This window comes from Crocuta crocuta, unplaced genomic scaffold, assembly GCF_008692635.1.
Source record: "Crocuta crocuta isolate KB4526 unplaced genomic scaffold, BGI_CrCroc_1.0 scaffold102, whole genome shotgun sequence".
Classification (NCBI taxonomy): domain Eukaryota; kingdom Metazoa; phylum Chordata; class Mammalia; order Carnivora; family Hyaenidae; genus Crocuta; species Crocuta crocuta.
Window position 1 is genome coordinate 1979440 of NW_027530019.1, and position 14190 is coordinate 1993629.

The window sequence follows — 14190 nt, forward strand, 5'->3', positions numbered from 1 at the left end:
ATTCATCTCTTCCTTTCTCCTCCCACAAAACATGCTCAAATTCAGGCTCTCCTTGCATTTGGCCTACACAAAAGCCTTCCCTTCTTGATCTCCACTCACTTCTCTCTCTCTCTCTCTCTCTCTCTCTCTCTCTCTCTCTCACACACACACACACACACACACACAGCTTTGCTCTTAACTCTGACATTCAAAGCACCAAACCAGCTCTATCTCTCACTCCCATCCTCCCACAAACACCCCCACTACCACCACTAAATTGATATGTAAACCACATTATACAGTTACTGTGCCCTGAACAGATTTAGCATGCATCCCCTTTCTACGTCTTCCTGCTTAGAAACCCTTAACCCACATCTGCACCCATCAGAAATCTACCAATTATTCGATATCTTGTTCAAATCTTCTGCTTCTGGGAGGACTTATCATGTCTTCCAAATAGAATTAATTTTTTTCTTGTAGGTTCATTCTTTTAACTCTGTTTACACCATTCTTACAGCATACCTAGAGCCTATCCTTTTTATAATTACCCAGAGATACATCTTCTTTTCCACCAGAACATGAACCCTGGGAGACAGAAACATGTCATATTCATCTTTGCTTCCCAGACAATACTTAGAACATGGTAGTTATTCCATACATTTTTGGGCTACAGTAAAATGCTATGCACTTGTTCAAAAAAGATATAAAAAAATCTTTGCACCATCTATCCATGCCACCATAATGGTGCACATGAATGTCCTGGCAGATACTTTCAAGAGCATTAACCATGCTGGAAAGAGAGGCAAATGCCAGGTTCTTATTAGGCCATGTTCCAAAGTCATCCAGTTTCTAATTGTAATGATGAACCATGGTTACACTGGCAAATTTGAAGTTGTTGATGATCATAGAACCGGGAAAATTTTGGGGATCCTCATGGGCAGGTTAAACAAGTATGGAATGATCAGCCCCAGATATGATGTACAATTCAAAGATGTAGAAAAATGGCAAAATAATCTGCTCCCATCTCACCAATTTGGTTTCATTGTATTAACCTCTGCTGGCATCATGGACCATGAAGAAGCAAGCTGAAAACACTCGGGAAAGAAAATCCTAGGAATCTTTTTCTAGGGATGTACTACATACATGCAAATAAAATGCCTCAATGGGCCAAAAAAATATGAAACTATGAACAAGATATAATATTAATTAAAAAGCAAAAGGAGAAAAATATTTGTGCCATACTGCAATATATGTAAAATAAAATCAGATATTGATAAAGATATATAGAAAAACAGATATATTGGTCTCTGATACATCTCTCAATGGATACATACACACACTCACATAACTGATAAAGTGATTGCCATTGAGGAGGGAGCAGATACACAGGGTCAGTAGTGGGACAGAGCCTTACCCTCTCTGTATACCATTTTAAACTGTTTGAATTTTATTACCATTGCATACATTACATTGTGCATATATTACCCACATTACTTATTCAAAGGTAACAATTCAATTCAATTAAATTGAAAGTAATAAAATAAATGTTTGATTTTAATTGAAGCTGAACTGAGCAACCCTGAAATTAATAATAGAACTGGCTAGAGTAGTCAAATTATCCATTCCCAATGAGTTCAGCATTCAGAGAGTGAATTTTATTCCTCTAATTATATGGCAATCCAATGCCAAGTTGAATTCATTAGTTTTAATAATAGTAATAATAATGAATATGCTTATAAAATTAATAGATCAAATACAGTTTTTTATATTGAGGAATTTTTTCCAAGAGTGTTTAAATTCTATGAGCTTAGAAAATCAGTTCACTAACAATGTGAGCTCTCAGCAATCACTTTTTTACCCAATATTATTATTGAAAAGTGTTGCCAAATGCCAAAAGCTGAAAGACTGCAATAAATATATCATTAAATCTTACCATTGTGTAACAGTAAATCCATGCTGGAAATGTGTGCATAGAGGGCATAAAAATTGCCCTTAGAGTTCAAAGTACAATATAGCCTCAGAAAACCCTCTCCATGAAGAACTGGAACATAATATTTGTAATTAAGAGACTCCCAGTCTAGGCTGTGTGGTCAGATTTGCACAGGACTGTTGAGCAGGTCATCCCTCTTCTAGTTTCCACCATCCTTCTTCTAGTTTCATACAATGAAAGCACTCACTCCACCATACCAATTCAAAATACCATAGTTCCCTGTTAGCTACTTTTATATCCTTCCTTCCCTCATGACTTGTTAGCAAATACTTGAACATTCAAAGGAAGATCAAAACAATAAAAAGAAAAGAAAAGAAAAGAAAAGAAAAGAAAAGAAATTCTTTCACGATGTGCATGGGCTGCCAGGTGGCTTCTTCTCCCTCTTTGGTAGAAAGACCCTGCTCCAGACCCTAGGGTTTCATTGCTTTCATCATTATCTTAGCCTCTAGAACTACAAATATTACATGTGGCCATTAAATTATCCTGCCATCTTTAAGTTCCTTTTTAAAGAGTCACCTATGATGTATGAGCAGCACTGAAACACCACTCCTGGAGGCTTTCAGTGGACTATCAGGGGCAGAATGGAGACCCAAGATGGCAGTGGCAGATCCTGGGGGACATTAATGAGGGGCAGGGCCAATGCTCAAGAGAAACACTACTTATTATTAACACATTAGCCCCACAGGGCACCATGTCAGTTTTAATAAGCAACCAATCTGGCACCCCTGCTGAGCTATGAAAGATCTGGAAACTCTAGGAAAAATATCTACCTATACACTTCATTTCCAGCAGCACCCAGAAAAACACTTGTCAACAGAATAAATTCATAGATACTGCTATCAGTATAGTATTCTTTGTTAGTATTGCTAATGATAGACATGACTGCCATTACTCTCTACAACCAGTATGGTTATTATAAAAGGTATATACTAAGTATACTATCATAGGATTCATGCTAACAATAAACTCTTATAATGTATTTTGTTTACCATTTTATCTAGTCTAGGATATGGCAGATGCCTACTATTTGTTGACTACAGTTGAGTATTATAAACAAAATGACAGATAATATCTTCTAAGAAAAAAGACTCAGTTTCTTGAAAAGTGATTTCTGACTCCCATATGTTTTTATCTGCATATATTATCATTTACTTGAAAATTAAAAAAGAAATGGAGACAGAAAAGAAGTCAGAGACTAGAAGAAAGACACTCAGGAGAAGGTGACTTTCTGAGCCCCTTTCTGAGCAACTGTGCAATGCATATACATCTAGATGCCTTGCCCCTCCTTCCTGTAGTCAGTCCTCTCTGGAAAAGTATGAGAAGCAGTCCTATCCTTTAGACAAGAAACCTTGTAATATTTAACCTCTCAATCTTTTCTATAGTGCCCATCTCTTTCTGTGTCCTCTAGTCCAGGTCACTCCGAATTACTTGTATGAAGTATTTGGAACCATTCTCTCCTGAATCACGAAAAGGCATCAACAATGTCCTTCAAGCTCCTGGTTCCAATTGTACACTGCTAGTTGGCAAGAATGTTACTATAAGTCTTTTGAAGAACAATTGGCAAGGTAGTAGAAAAAGTTCTAGAATCATACATCCCATTTGGCCCAATAATTCTCTTTCTAGAAAGCCAACCTAAGGAAATCATCCAAAATACCTAAAAAGCTTTCTAGTCAGATTCATTCAGAGCATCATCTTTAACAGTGAAAATGTGGATACAACCTGAATTTCTAATAATACCAGAGCATTTTATTCTACTCGCATGTTGGAATATTATATGACCATTAAAAATTATTTATGAAAAGGGTGGTTTTTCATAAAACCTGGGTGGCTCAGTCAGTTAAGCATCCAACTTTGGTTCATGTCATAATCTCACTGTTCATGAGTTTGAACCCCACATCAGGCTCTCTGCTGTCAGCACAGCTTCAGACCCTCTGTCCCCTTGTCTCTCTGCCCCTCCCCAGTTCACATTCTCTCTCTATGTGTCTCTCAAAAATAAATAAACATTAAAATAATTATTTGTGTAAGGTATGTAATAAGGAGGAATCCTTATATCTTAATAGTAAATGGGAAAATATATGTATATAGGATGACCTTAATTATATTAAAATGTATGCATAAAATAAGGAGCTCAATTTCATTAAGGGAAATGCAAATAAAAATTATAATGAGATAGTATTTCACACAATTCAGTCATCAGATTTTAAGTTTGACAATAATAAGTGTTGACAAAGCTGTGGGATAATGAGAACCAGTACTGTAAATTGGTAATATCTAGTAAAATTGAAAAATTTCCTCTCCTGGGTATGTACCCAAAAGAAACTTTCTACAAGTACATAAGGAGACAACCACTGAAAATTTTACTTTTTGTAATAGTGAAACATGAAAACAACTTACTAATTACTAATAAGAGAACCAGTGAATAAATAAAGGGTAAGCAAATCATGTGGAGGAAGACTATACAGCAATTAAAATGAAGGAACTTCAGCTACATGAACATGCCTCTCACAAACATATTAAGCATCAAATACAAATGCAGGAACACCTAGATGGCTCAGTGAGTTGAGCATCTGGTTTGATTTCGGCTCAGGTCATGATCTCACAGTTCATGAGCTCAAGCCCAACATTGGACTCTATGCTGGCAGCACAGAACCTACTTGGGATTCTCTCTCTCCTGCTCTCTCTGCCCCTCCCCTGCTCACAGGTGCACTCTCTCAAAATAAGTAAACTTAAAAAATACTAATTGCATAAAAAATAATTATATGGATCTTAAAAACATGTAAATTAATATTTTACATTACTTAGTGACAGGTGCATAGAAATATAAGAATATAAAGAAATGCAGCATAACAATTATCTCTCAGGGACAGGGAAAGAAACATGACAGGGAAAAGGGGCAAAGGGAGCTTCAACAGAATGGGTAAATATTTTACTTCTTAAGTGGGATAGTAAGTACCTAGGTGTTGGCTGTATTATTTTTGTATCTTTTAGTGTATCTTAAATTAACAATTCTAAATTTTAGATCTTAAATTAAAATAACAATTGTAAAATATGTGATAAATAAATACATGACACAAAAGAGAATTAACTAGAGCCAATCAATACAATGGCTATGGTATAATACAGAGGAGATTTTTTTTCCACTTTTCACTATTTGCTAAGCAAGTATATCCTGGAAAATATGAAAAAAATGTTTTAATTTTTTAAGTGTTTATTTATTTTTGAGAGAGACAGAGTGTGAGCAGGGGAGAGGCAGAGAGAGACAAACAGACAGACACAGACACAGAATCTGAAGCAGGGTCCAGACTCAGAGCTGTCAGCACGGAGCCTGATTCAAACCCACAAATCATGAGACCATGACCTGAACCAGACACTTATCCAACTAAGCCACCCAGGAACCCCAAAAATAAGAAATTTATTTGCGAATAAAGAGGCACCTATCAGAGCCAGAAATTATCTATAGAGACCGTGTGCATATAGAGGAGTGTAACCAATGTGACAATGAAAGGATAGACTTTCTGGATCCTAACTGGTGAGTCCCTTTCCTCAGAGTGATCCCTGTGCTCGATCAGCTTTGATTGACTGGGCCCAAAACACCATAGCCATTTAATGCCACTCCTGTGAGTTCAATTCAATTAGTCACACATATATGGAAAGTTTACAAGGTACCTGGCACAGTAAAGGAGACTTATCTGATCTATTGCCTGCCACGGATGCCTTCCAAAACTAATCAGGCCCAGTCCTGAGATAGAACCTAGTGAATTGAGATGTACTTGACACTGACAAGTGATATAGTACATGTAAAAATGCACAGAAGACTCCACCTCATATCAGTCTACTCTGGGCTCTTTCTTCATGTTCCATTGTTTATACTGGAACCACACTGCCCACACTGCTTCTTATAGACCCAGAGTTTGCCAACTTGAACATAATATGATTCGCCTCTACTTGCTATGGAATAATGAAAGATCATGAACTTTACCTGACCTAAAACCACTTACTCAACCTTCCAGAACCTAGCCACCACCACCCCACCAATCAACACCATTTGTTTCAAAGGATTATTCTTGGGGGTAAGATTAGGCAAAAAGGCCAGTCCTCAGTTCAAGGATCTCCAGTCAACTGCAGAGGAAGAAGAGACTTCTACTGGGAGCTACAAATGCTTAATGAGGAAAGCTTTAAAGATTAAAAGTCAAACAGCAAAATGCCTGTCTCTGAATTTTTACCAGAAGCAAAAGTTTATTTACTCAATATACACACATTTTTTATGACCTGCAGGGAAATGGACATTCTCATACACTGTTAGAAAGGATAAATCTGTACATTTGGGGTGGGAATATTTTGGTAAATCTGTTTTAAAGTTTTTCAATGTGCATGCTCTTTTACCCTTCAATTCAGCTGCTAGGCATACACACACACACACACACACACACACACATACACACACACACACATGCGCGCGGCTATGAGCTGCGGTACAGCTTACAATAGCAAATATCTATCATTTAATTTTAATTATATGAATTATAGTATATCTGTGTAATGGAATACTACACATCCCTGACAAAATTAGGTGGATCTTGTTGAAATGGAATGGAAATATGCTTGAAATATATTATCAAATGATGGACTCTTGGGTGACTCAGCCAGTTAGGCATCCGACTTCGGCTCAGGCCATGATCCCACCATCCATGAGTTTGAACCCCACATCAAACTCTGTGCTGACAGCTCAGAGCCTGGAGCCTGCTTCAGTTTCTGGATCTCTCTCTCTGCCCTTCTCCTGCTCATGCTCTCTCTCTTTCTCAAAAATAAAACAAAAACATTAAAAATTTTAATATATTATCAAATGAGACAAAAAGAGGACTCGGTAGTGAGTGTAGTATACTTTTTTGTGTAAATCTTTTTATTTTTTAATTTTTTTAATGTTTTATTTATTTCTGAGAGAGACAGCATGAGCAGGGGAAGATCAGAGAGAAAGGGAGACAGGAGACCCAGAATCCGAAGCAGGCTGCAGGCTCTGAGCTGTCAGCACAGAGCCTGACGCAGGGCTCAAACCCACAAACTGGGATCATGGCCTGAGCCGAAGTCGGACGCTTACCGACTGAGCCACCCAGGTACCCCTGTGTAAATCTTTTTAAAGCTTCCATCTCTCTATACTTGTGGTGAGCATAGCATAATGTATACAAATGTTGAATCACTATGTTATGAACCTGAAACTAATGTAACATTGTATATCAACTGTACAAATAAAATTTTTTTCAATAGGTAAAAACAAAACTAAATTTTAAAGAGTAAAAAATGAAATAAAATTAGGGGCGCCTGGGTGGCTTAGTCGGTTAAGCGTCCGACTTTCGCTTGGGTCATGATCTCGCGGTTCGTGGGTTCGAGCCCCACGTCGGACTCTGTGCTGACTGCCAGCTCAGAGCCTGGAGCCTGTTTCAGTCTGTGACTCCCTCTCTCTCTGACCCTCCCCTGCTCATGCTGTCTCTACCTCTCTCCTAGAAATAAATAAAACATTAAAAAAAAAATGAAATAAAATTACACATGGGGAATTTTAAAAATGTTTTCATGTACAAAAGATGACATGAGAAACTGTTGACAATGATTCCTGGTGGGAGGAGTATATAAAGAGAATTTTCTTTCATTTCATACCCTGCTGTGCTTTGAATTTTTAACGTCTGTATATATTAACTTCAGCTACATTGTTTTTATTTTGAATAAGTTTCTCTGACTTGTTTGGAAATAAGTAGACATAATGGTGTTTTTTTCAAATGCATGTATAAATATGTGTGCATATATGTGCATACATATATATGTATGTGTGTGTTTGTGTACATACATATATGATGAAACAAAGGAAGCATCACTGAATCTGCACTAATAGAGACATATAAATAGTACACAGCATTATTATGGACATTAAATAAAATTCATCTTAAAAACTTGAAAATATAGTTCAATTTCTTTTTTTAATTTATTTCTTTTTTAATTTACATCCAAGTTAGTTATCATATAGTGCAACAGTGATTTCAGGAGTAGATTCTTTAATGCCCCTTACCCATTTAGCCCATCCCCCCATCACAACCCCTCCAGCAACCCTCTGTTTGTTCTCCATATTTAAGAGCCTCTTATGCTTTGTCCCCCTTCCTGTTTTTATATTATTTTTGCTTCCTTTCCCCTATGTTCATCTGATTTGTATCTTAAAGTCCTCTTATGAGTGATAATTCAATTTCTTAAACACTCTACCTCCCTTCTTCCACTGCTATACATTTTATTTGTCCTTTTAATTAATGACAAAATGTTTCTAGTGGATAATATAAAGCTACTACAGGGGTGCCTGGGTGACTTAGTCGGTTAAGCGTCCGACTTTCGCTTAGGTCATGATCTCGCGGTTCGTGGGTTCGGGCCCCGCATCGGGCTCTGTGCTGACTGCCAGCTCAGAGCCTGGAGCCTGTTTCAGAGTCTGTGTCTCCCTCTATCTCTGACCCTCCCCTGCTCACGATCGCTCGCTCTCTCTCTCTCTCTCTCTCTCTCTCCTAGAAATAAATTTTAAAAAATATTTTTAAAAAAAAGCTACTACAAATTTCAAATAAACAGTTCAAACTAATCTCATCTCATTTAGAATGTTTCCTTCATGATCTCATACGATGCCTATTATTATGGAGGGCCCAAAGAATAAGAGTATTCAAAACAACAATTGAAGACTAAGTGGGAGGGCAGTCATAGGAGGAAGAAAGAATGGTTAGGCAAGAAGGTGAAAAACTGGAAAGAAAGGCTAGACAAGACAGGAAAACATATCTGTGTCTGTGGGGGATATTTGTGAAAAGTAAATGTGATTGCAAGGGAAGGGGTGTTTCTTTGTAACTGACACTTGGCAGGAAGGACATTAAGATATGACAGTGTTTGAATAGACTGGATTTGAAAAGGTAAAATCATAAAGCTGTGAGAAACTCCAAGAGATTCCCCAGGGCCTTGCAAAGAACAGCAGTTATATGATGATAAAAGATACTGAAAACATATGAAGCAATATTAAACATCATAAGAATATAAATCTATATCCTGGATAGATCAGTAAAAGCAATATTAGTTAAAAGTGGACAAAAACAAGCACTTGTCTGCTGTATTTTTTAAAATATCTTGGAATAAGGATTATATGCTTATGCACACGCACATGTACACAAAGTACAGTGACCAATCATCCCAATTTGCCTGGGACTAACAGATTCCTGGGATGCAGGGTTTTCAGTACTGACAGTCCCAGGAAAACTGGGAACAAATTGGTCACTCTAACACAGAGTTAGATGGACATAGGATAGCCAGATAGATGATAGGTGGAGAGAGATGACATAAGATGATAGATAGATAGATAGATAGATAGATAGATAGATAGATAGATGATTGATAGATAGATAGATAGATAGATAGATAGATAGATAGATAGATAAAGATATAGATAGGGAATATATCTTACATACAAGCCTGAAACATTGTGGAACATTACCAAAGAAATTAAATTATTGCTGTGGCACCCATTATTTTTTAAGACTTTATTTTTTAGAGCTGTTTCAGGTTCATAGCAAAATTGAATGGAAGATACAAAGATTTCCCATATACCCCCCACACCCACACAAACACAGCCTCCTCCATTATCAACATCCTCAAAAGGGTGGTACATTTGTTACAATTGAAGAACCTACACTGGTGCATCATTATCATCCAAAGTTTATAATTTACCACCACTGTAGATGGTGAACATTTTATCTGGACAAATGTATACTGACATGTATCCACCATTATAGTATCATACAGAGTATTATCACTACCCTAAAAATACACTGTGCTGCACCTATTCATCCTTCTGTCTCCCTGAACTCCTGATCTATTTACTGTCTCTGTAGTTTTGCCTTTTCCAAAATGTCCTATAGTTAGGATTCTATGGTATGAAGCTTTTTCACATTGGCTTCTTTCCCCTAGTAATAGGCAATGATTACTATTACTAATACAACAAAATAAATTTCTTCATTTCTTGTTTTGGTTTGATAGCTCATTTCTTTTTAGTGCTGAGTAATATTCCATTGTCTGGATGTATCACATTTTATTTACTCACTCTTATACTGAAGGACATCTTGACTGATTCTAAGTTTGGTCCATTATTAATAAAACTGCTATAAACATCTATGTGCAGATTTTTGTAAGGACATAAATTTTATTTTATTATTTTTGTAAAAAGGATCTCCTTTTTTCCTTTTTTGTTTAAACTTTAGTTAGTTAACATATAGTGCAATATCAGTTTTAGGAGTAGAATTCAGTAATTCATTACTTACATACAACATTCAGTGCTCATTACAAGTGCCCTCCTTACTAACCGTCACCCATCTAGCCCATCTCTGTCCCTCCCTCCTCCCTCCATCAACCCATAGTTTGTTCTCTATCATTAAGAGTTTCTTGTGGTTTGTTTCCCTCTCTCCCTTTTTTCCCTGTCCCTATTTTGTTTCTTAAATTCTACATGTGAGTGAAATCACATGGTATTTTTGTCTTTCTCTTATTGACTGATTTCACTTAGCATAATACACTGTAGCTCCATCCACATCGTTGCAAATGCCAAGATTTCATTCTTTTTGATGGTGAGTAATATTCCATTGTATATATGTATACCACATCTTTTTTATTCATTCATCAGTTTATGGAAATTTGTGCTCTCTCCATAGTTTAACTATTGTTGATAATGCTATAAACATTGGAGTGCGGGTACCCTTTATAATCTGTATTTTTGTATCCTTTAGGTAAGTACCTACTACTGCAATTGCTGAATCATAGGGTAGTTCTATTTTTAGTTGCTTGAGGAACCTCCACAGTCTTCTCCAGAGTGGCTGCATCAGTTTGCATTCCCACCAACAGGGCAAGAGGGTTCCCCTTTCTCTGCATCCTCACCAACACCTGTTGTTCCTTGTGTTGTTAATTTTAGCCATTCTGACAGTTGTGAGGTGGTATCTCATTATGGTTTTGATTTGTATTTCCCTGATAATGAGTGATGTTGAGTATCTTTCCATGTGTTTGTTAGTCATCTGGATGTCTTCTTTGGAAAAGTGCCTATTCATGTCTTCTGACCATTTCTTAATTGGATTATTTGTTTTTTGGGTGTTGAGTTTGATAGGTTCTTTATAGATTTTGGATACCAATTCTTCAGTAGATGTGTCACTTGCAAATATCTTCTCCTATTCCATAAGCTGTCTTTTACTTCGTTGATTGTTTCCTTCACTGTGCAGAAGGTTTTTTTTTTATCTTGAAGTCCCAATAAATTCATATTTGCTTTTGTTTCCCTTGCCTTTGGCAACGTGTTGCCAGCCAAGCAAGAAGGTACTCCAGCCAAGGTCAAAGAGATCTCTGCCTGTGTTCCCCTCTAAGATTTTGATGGTTTCCTGCCTCACATTTAGATCTTTCTTCCATTTTCAATTTATTTTTGTTTGTAGTGTAAGTAAGTGGTCCAGTTTCTTCTTCTGCATGTCGCCATCTAGTTTCCCCAACACCATTTGTTGAAGAGACTGTCTTTTTTCCACTAAATATTCTTTCCTGCTTTGTTGAAGATGAGTTGACCATACAGTTGTGGGTCCATTTCTGGGTTTTATTTTCTGTCCCATTGATCTAGGTGTCTGTTTTTGTGCTGTTACCATACTGTCTTGATGATTAAAGCTTTGTAATATATTTTGAAATCTGGAATCATGATGCCTCCAGTTTTGTTTTTCTTTTTCAGTATTGCTTTGACTTTTCACAATCTTTTGTGATTCGATACAAATTTTAGGATTGTTTATTCTAGCTCTGCAAAAAAAAAATGCTGGTGTTATTTGATAAGGATTGCATTAAGTATATAGATTGCTCTCGGTAGTATAAACATTTTACCAGTGTTTGTTCTTCCAATCCATGAGCATGGAATGTTTTTCTATTTCTTTGTGTGTAGGGCAATAAATTTTAACTCCTTTGCGTAATTACCAAGGAGCATGATTGCAGGATCATATGATAAGATTATGTTCAGTTTTGTAAGGAACTTCCCAACAGTCTTCAAAGTCATGGTACCATTTTGGATCCCCATTAGCAACGAATGAGAGAACTGCTGTTGCTCCACATCCTCTCCAGCATTTGATTTTGCCAGTGTTTCAGATTTTGACCATTCTAATAAGTGTGTACTAGTATCTGATTGTTGTTTTAATTTGCAGTTCCCTAATGAGATATAATGTGGAACATGTTTTCATATGCTCATTTGCCATCTATTATATCATCTCTAGTGAGGTGTCTGTTAAGGTCTTTAGCCATTTTTTAATCAAGTTTTTTGTCTTATTATTGTTGAATTTCTTTTTATATTTTGGATAATAGCCCTTTATCTGATGTGCCTTTTGCAAAAAAAAATATTCTCTCAGTTTGTGTTTTATCTTCTCATTCTTGTGAGATTGTCTTTCACAGAAAAGAAGTTTTAACTCTAATGAAACCCACCTTACCAATTATTGCTTTCATGGAACATCCGTTTGGTGGTGTATCTAAAACGGCAGTACTATACCCAAAGTTATCTATGTTTTCTCCTATTATCTTCTGGGGGGGTTATAGATTTATATCTTAAAATAGTTTATATTTAGACCTATGATACATTTTGAATTAATTTTTGTGAAGGATATAAGGTCTGTGTCTAGATTCATTTTTTTGCATGTGGATGTCCAATTCTTCCAGCACCATTTGTTGAAAAAACTATCTTTGCTCCATTGTATTGCTTTTGCTCCTTTGTCAAACATCATTAACTGTATATGGACGTCTGTTTCTGGACTCTTAATTCTGTTCCATTGATATATTTGTTATTTTTTCACCAATATCACACTATCTTTATAGTCTTGAAGACAGGTAGTCCTAGTCCTCCAACTTTGGTCCTTTCCTTCAATATTGTGTTGGCTATTCTGAGTCTTTTGCCTCTCCGTATAAACTTTGGATTCAGATTTTCATTATCCACAAAATATATCTGTTGGAATTTTGATTGGGATAATATAAATCAAGTTGGGGAGAACTGACATCTTGACAGTGTTGAATCTTTCTAACCATAAACATGGAAATCTCTCCAATTATTTAGGATTTTTTTTTTTTACTTTATCAGACTTTTATATATTGTACATATTTTGTTTGATTTATAACTAAGTATTTCAGTTCGGGGGCTCCAATTATTTTTAATAAAAGCAGTATAAGTTGCTTTTATTAAAAGGCCACTCCATTTCTGTCCCTTGAAGCAAAATGACATGGTTTAATGAATATTAAATGTTGCATACTCAGCATCCAAAAGAAAAGTCTTCTAACATGCCAGTCAAGATGATTACAGCTGAGTTAATTTAAGATCTGTTTCCATTCAGCTTGATGACAGGATATAGCTGATATTTCATAATGTTTCTAGATTTTCTTTTTAATTAAGTAGGGCAGTTTATGGGATATGAGAATTACCAGAGTGCATTCACTTATTCAACAAATATTAACTAGGCCTCTAGTTTGTGCTATATTGTTAATATAATGCAACCAAAGCTGTTCTCACAGCCTTTTCTTTAAGCCCACCCTGCCCAAGAAAATACTACATTTTTCAGTCCAATTTCACCTTCTCACCAATCCAAAAGACAAAAGATTGATCTACGTAATAAGATTTGAGAAGCTAGGTGAGAGGGAAGAGCAGCATTGAGCTGGACATAGGAGGATATTTGAGGTAAATTGTAGGTCAAAATGCCCTATGGCAGCTGAGGATTGTGGAGAAATGGATGGGAAAGGAGTGAAGATTTTAAGAAGTGTTTAAGAAGTGTTTCAGTGGNTCTATCACACATTTTTGAGAAGTACAAGTAAAGAATTTGAGTATTCTGAATAGATTTTTCATTATAAAACTGTAATTTTGGCAAACTCCAAGAATGAGCTACATATGTGCTTGCTCTGTAAGGATTATAGTAGAAACAAATACACTGTGTTCTCAAGGGAAGTAAAAATAGTGAGTTGTGTACTGTTATTCCCATAGATAAAACTTTCCCCATCTGAAGCCTTTGTACCCACTTAAGCATCCCACCTCCATGAGTTCCATCATATCCTCTGCCAAATTATTTCCATATTGTAAACAATGTGATCAGATGAAGTTGTTTACATTTTATTGCTGGTTTACATAAAAGACATTCCCTAAGATTATTGAAGCCCAAATGTTTTCAAACCACAGTGGATACATG

At 36.3% G+C, this 14190-nt stretch overlaps 1 pseudogene; it reads left to right on the plus strand.

Moving 5' to 3' along the window:
• Nucleotides 1-720: 720 nt before the first annotated feature.
• On the plus strand, nucleotides 721-1068 carry LOC144231738 (small ribosomal subunit protein uS8 pseudogene; annotated as a pseudogene).
• Nucleotides 1069-14190: the final 13122 nt, after the last annotated feature.